This window comes from Pseudophryne corroboree, chromosome 4, assembly GCF_028390025.1.
Source record: "Pseudophryne corroboree isolate aPseCor3 chromosome 4, aPseCor3.hap2, whole genome shotgun sequence".
NCBI lineage: Eukaryota > Metazoa > Chordata > Amphibia > Anura > Myobatrachidae > Pseudophryne > Pseudophryne corroboree.
The window spans coordinates 399,702,138-399,708,633 of NC_086447.1; the positions used below are offsets into that span (position 1 = coordinate 399,702,138).

At 42.4% G+C, this 6,496-nt stretch overlaps 1 long non-coding RNA gene across 1 annotated transcript; it reads left to right on the forward strand.

Annotated features, from left to right (window-relative positions):
* Positions 1 to 3,960: 3,960 nt before the first annotated feature.
* LOC134911458 (uncharacterized) lies at positions 3,961 to 6,189 on the forward strand. The gene is made up of 4 exons (XR_010176592.1): positions 3,961 to 4,013; positions 5,191 to 5,256; positions 6,025 to 6,048; positions 6,160 to 6,189. It is a non-coding gene; the product is annotated as an uncharacterized LOC134911458 (long non-coding RNA).
* The last annotated feature ends 307 nt before the right edge of the window (positions 6,190 to 6,496 follow it).

The window sequence follows — 6,496 nt, forward strand, 5'->3', positions numbered from 1 at the left end:
ATGGTCGTTAAGTTGACATGGAAAAAGATTGACATGCGTTTTACAAAAACAATTGTTATTTTTTTAAACTTGTGTATATACAGTAGTTCTTTACAATCCACGTGGTCTACGATTGTGCAGTGTACAGTATCATGCAGTGTACAGTATATGCAATGTATCACAGTGTATCGTGCTGCGTAATTGCAGCATGTCATGCAGTGTACATTCAGTATATGGTATTGTGCAGTGAGTGTAATGCATAGTGAATCACATCGTGCAGCAGAGCCGGCCTTAGGCATAGGTAAACTACAGTAGGCAAATGCCTAGGGCATTTGCTATGCTTAGGGGCACCAGCAGCTTCTGCTGATTAAAATGATATGCGGCATGCCTATATTTTGCGTGACTGCGGCTGTATCTGTATCTGGCTAGGGCCTGCACTGTCGTGCAGTGTACTGTATACACATGTGGTAATTGCAGTTTTTTGTGCAGTGTACATTGTATCATATTTTGCAGGGAAATGTGCAGTGTAATGTGCAGTTTGTCGTATCACGCAGTGCATACACTATGCAGTGTCGTGCAGTGCATTGTGTGGTTTAATTGCAGTGTGTCGTGCAGTGTGCAGAAATTTGTGTTTCAGATAGTACAGTGTTCTAAGGGATGTTACTTTGGCAGAAATTATTCTAAGGGATGTTACAGTGGCCTAATGTGTTCTGACATGCATTACTCTTGCATAATGTGTTATAAGGTTCATGACTGTGGCAGATCTCTACTTTGTGACGTAATGTGGATATACTACTGCACTACTGTGACGTACAGTACAGTAACGTGAATAAGGTGCTCTACTGTGTGACACAACGTGAATCAAGGACAGTACTGTGACGTGAATACGGTGCTCTACTGTGTGACACAACGTGAATCAAGGACAGTACTGTGACGTGAATAAACTGCACTACTGTGACATGACGTGAATAAGATGAATTCAGGTGAGTACTGCATCATCTGTCATGAAATCAATTTATACTGTAATGAACAGTACTGAGATGGTTAAGGGTGGGAGGGCTGCATGCTGATGTGTGTCATAATGTTTATAAGGGCAATGCTAATGTGTGTTACAATGTCTATAAAGGTAGTGTTCTGTCTAATACCCTGGACCTACTGTACTGTAGCGATACTGTAAGTGTACTGTATGTCACATTTAGAAATGTGCCCCTTAAGTTTTGAAGACAGTACAGTACACTATGCCCTCCTGAGTGATTAGGTGCAGGGTACTAGAATGAACAATTCCATTTATTGTGATGTCATAAAGATGCTGTCAATGTTGAATTTCATTGGCTGTACAGTATGCTGCCATTATACTGTATATATATTTTTACAGGGCTGGTAGCACGACGGCACAGGAGGCGGGACAGGCGCCGCCAAGCTGGTAAGTATTGTCAAATACAGTAGTGTACAGTACATAGTGATTTCTATAGTCCCAACCCCCTGTCTTGACCATCACAGATAACTCGCTGCAATCCGTTAATGTTAAGAATGTCTGTTTACAAAACTAAATGTAAATATTAAACACAAAGTATAAATAACATTGTAGATAGCTGAATACCCGTGCTTCGCTACGGGATGAGGATGGTAAATTCCAGTGATAGTTGTTTGTTAATTTACGTTTGTTGGCGATCTAGTATACAGTACTGTATACTTTAAGCATACTGTATCTTGCTTCTCTGATGCAGATTGTGTAGTGGCCGGACCCCTTTTTGGTCCTGGATACTGTACAGTACATGTTTCAAATTGACAGCTTCACTTACAGTACTGTTATTTTTTTTCCCACAGTACCACCACCACCACCACCACCACCACCACCACCACCACCTGCTGCGCTGCCAGGTATTGTGTAACGAGAATTCTGGTGCTACTGTCATCGTTACACTACTGTACATGTGTCCTGGATACTGTACAGTACATGTTTCCAATTGACAGCTTCACTTACAGTACTGTTATTTTTTTTCCCACAGTACCAACACCACCACCACCACCACCACCACCTGCTGCGCTGCCAGGTATTGTGTAACGAGAATTCTGGTGCGACTGTCATTGTTACACTACTGTACATGTGTCCTGGATACTGTACAGTACATGTTTCCAATTGACAGCTTCACTTACAGTACTGTTATTTTTTTTCCCACAGTACCACCACCACCACCACCACCTGCTGCGCTGCCAGGTATTGTGTAACGAGAATTCTGGTGCGACTCATCGTTATACTACTGTACATGTGTCCTGGATACTGTACAGTACATGTTTCAAATTGACAGCTTCACTTACAGTACTGTTATTTTTTTTCCCACAGTACCACCACCACCACCACCACCTGCTGCGCTGCCAGGTATTGTGTAACGAGAATTCTGGTGCGACTGTCATCATTACACTACTGTACATGTGTCCTGGATACTGTACAGTACATGTTTCCAATTGACAGCTTCACTTACAGTACTGTTATTTTTTTTCCCACAGTACCAACACCACCACCACCACCACCACCACCACCTGCTGCGCTGCCAGGTATTGTGTAACGAGAATTCTGGTGCGACTGTCATCGTTACACTACTGTACATGTGTCCTGGATACTGTACAGTACATGTTTCCAATTGACAGCTTCACTTACAGTACTGTTATTTTTTTTCCCACAGTACCAACACCACCACCACCTGCCCACCAGCACCAGACTGGCACGGAGGAGGCGCCGCCACCATCCGAGAGCTCCGGAAGTGGTAATAATTATTTTTGTTACAGACACACTAGTTTCCTACAGTATTACTGTAATTTTTGTATTTTACAATACTTGTTATCTTTTACACACAGACCGCCTCGTAATTGATACGGAGGCGGAGGAGGATGTCACTTACGTTGAGTCGGGGGAGGAAGAGGAGCCAGAGTATAGTAAGTACAGTAGGATTTTCTCAAGCCCATTCTTAAAAGTATTGACCAAGTCCACTTTTATTACTTTTCAGGCAGGAATTCCAAACATGTACTGTACAGTATTTCCCTCACTGTGAAGACCCCTTTTCGCCTCTGTGCGAAATCGCCTCTACTTCAACAAGAGTTACTGTGCACGTGTCCTCTGTGTCCATCTTATCAAAAACAGTTCCTGTGTATTGTCCCCTTACTGTATACAGTATATTTGTAAAGGTTAATCATGTCCCCTCTTAATCTCCTCTTTTCCAATGTAAACATGCCTAGCCTGCCTTTCCTTGTATTCCATCTTCTCAATCCACTTCATCACTTTGGTCGCCCGCCTCTAAACCTTTTGTAGTTCCACGATATCCATTTTGTATTATGGTGCCCAAAATTGTGCATCCTACCCACCCTCCACTAGCCTAACCCTCCAATCATACTCTGAATCCACACTCTGCATTCTGAATGTCGGGATCCAGACAGCAGGTCTTTTAAATACAGTACTGTATGTCCCCTACCACTGGACAGTCATTCTGCTCCTACTGTATTATGAATATATCTCTGCCTCCTGTAGCACTGTACAATTTTGTAGTAACTGTACTCTACTGTATTTTGTTTATAATATTTTTTTATTTTCCACTCAGTAATTATTGACAGTGAGGAGGAAGAGGAGAAGAAGCCCTCTCCCCAACTTGGTAAGTAAACTGCAGTATTGTACTGTACTGTACATTGTGTTAAACCAATGGGTTGGGTTTGCGTGACCAGCAGTCAGGATTCTAGCGGTCAGGTGACCGACAGTGGCATCCTGATTGCAGCAATCCCAACAGGGTGAGGTACGGTATCCTAACCCTCCTCCACTACCCCCTGATTCTGGCCTCGACATTCTCGTCTCTGTGTGCGAAATCTACTCTCCTCCTCCAATTCCTGACTGAATTTTTGCTTTACTGTATTCAACACAGAATACAAAAGTATATTTCATGGAATTTTTGCTTTCACAGGCCCTACACTGTCACAGGCGGTGGCGGTGGCGGAGGAGGAGGAGGAGGACCAGGACTCTCTGTCCCTCACCACACTGCACCCATTAAGTAAGTCCAGTCCGGTACATCTTGCCTCTGTAGAGCCAGTTTGAGCAAGGAGAGATTGATTGCTTCTTTTTTTGGTGGGGGCCCAAACCAACCAGTCATTTCAGCCACAGTCGTGTGGCAGACCCTGTTTATATAACATAAGGGTGGGTGGGAGGGCCCAATCACAATTCCATCTTGCACCTCTTTTTTTATTTATTTATCTTTGCATCATGTGATGTTTGGGGAAAATTGTTATAAGTGCCATCCTGTCTGCCACTGCACTGCCACTCCTAAATGGGCCAGGTGTTTGTGCCGGCCACTTGGGTCGCTTAGCTTAGTCATCCAGTGACCTCGGTGCAAATTTTAGGACTACAAATAATATTGTGAGGTGTTCAGAATAGACTGGAAATGAGTGGAAATTATGGTCATTGAGGTTAATAACACTATACAGTAGGATCAAAAATACCCCCAAATTCTACGATTTAAGCTGTTTTTGAGAGGTTTTTGAAAAAAAGCACCAGGATCCAAAACAAGTCCGAATCCAAAAGCAAAACACAAAACCCTAAAAATTTCCGGTGCACATCTCTAGTTTTAATAAAGTCCAGGAGGGAAACATTCTCCTAATGAAGACACTGCAAGCAATAGGACACGAGGATGTGCACGGAGACTGGAGGGGGGCGAGGTTCAGGGGGAATTTTAAGAAAAATTACTTCACAGAAAGTGCAGTGGACAAGTGGAATAGCCTCCCATCAGAGGTGATAGAGCCTAAAACAGTAGAGCTACAGTATTTAAACATGCATGGAAGAGACATACATAAGGATATCCTTACAAAGAAATAAGGATCAAATAAGGTTTGATGTAAAAAAAAGGTTAAAAAAAAGAGGCAGATTAGATGGGCAAAGTGGTTCTTACAGTATTTGTCATCAAATTCTATGTTTCTGTATGCAGACCCTCCAACATGACCCGCCGCACTGCTCTGTTTCTAGACTTCCCTCTTAATTTATGATTTCCATCACCTGTGTTGAACTAGTTAAATGATAAGAATGCTGTTTCTTCACAGGTGATGGCAATAATAAATTAAGAGGGAAGTCCAGAACCAGAGCATTTTGTACCTAGTGGGGCGGGTCATGTTGGAGGGTATGTGTATTTCCTGGAATGAACCTTTTTTTTTTTTTCACATTAATGTTTTTTTTCACAGGCCCTACACTGGAACAGGCCACGGAGGAGGAGGATGATGATGATGATGATGCGGCTGCATTTAGTGGTAAGAATTATTACTGACATTGATCTGATGCCATCAGAGTAGCACTTTTCATCAGATTTTTCTGGCAAATGCGTAGAAATCGGATGAAAATTGTTTTTGTTTGAACTGGTGATATTGCCCATACAGTAGCAACCGATCACATTCCACATTAACATTTACAGTATCTAGTTACACTTACAGACGATAATACAGTACAGTAGGTAATATTTGATTGGTTGCTACTGTATGGACAACATCCTGTTCTAAAAAAAACACCCATCTTACTCAATTCTCTCTCTCTCTCTCTCTCTCTCTCTCTCTCTCTCTCTCTCTCTCACCCCTTGTCACTGTCTCTCCATTCATCTCTCTAGATACTGTCAGTGATGAATTTCCCATTAGGCACGAGAGGCACGTACTGTACCTAGTGGCGGCATCTGTTTGGGGGCCTCAGTTGGATGCTTACAGTATGCTAATACTGTCATCCCAAAAATTACCACTACAGTAACTGCTAAATATTTTAAGTGTACTGTACAATATGCACATACAGTACTGTACAGTATACATAATTCAAAGCAAAAAAGAGTTGCTACCTTATTCTAGTCATAATCACCGGCATACGGGCCACTCACAAATTTTCTGATGGTCTCTGTGGGGTCCCTTGGAATCACCATGCCTGTCACAAGCATACCTTTTTTTACCCACCTGACACTGGGCCTGGACACTAGTGTACTATTACTATACTTTTTACTGTATACTGTATCTTATAATATTCTTCTCTTTTACCCACAGACGACGAGCCAGAATACATTTTTGGTAAATATACTGTACAGTAGCAATAGTTGGTACTGTAATTACAGTATTTTTTTTCTCCAACATTATTTTAAGTCAAACTGATATGACTAACTGTATTTTATCTTTTTACAGTCCGTCGCCAACCAGTGGAGGAGACACCTGGTAATAAAATATAAATACATAATGCACTGTACTGTATTCTAACTTACTGTAACATGTATAACACTGAGCTGATCATCTTCACACCCTCTGACATAACCTTACAGTACATACTGTACTTTCTCTCTTTTTTCACCCTCTTCACTCCACAAATGCATGCTGCCTTTCCTGACTACTGATATAATAGTGTGCAGAGCGTAGCGAGGCACCGTGCCCACCGCGTGGCGAGCGAAGCAAGCATGCAAGGGCCTGCGTTCCGCTCGCCGCCCCTGTCGGGATTGTGTGGTCGGGATTCCGTCGTCTGTATTTT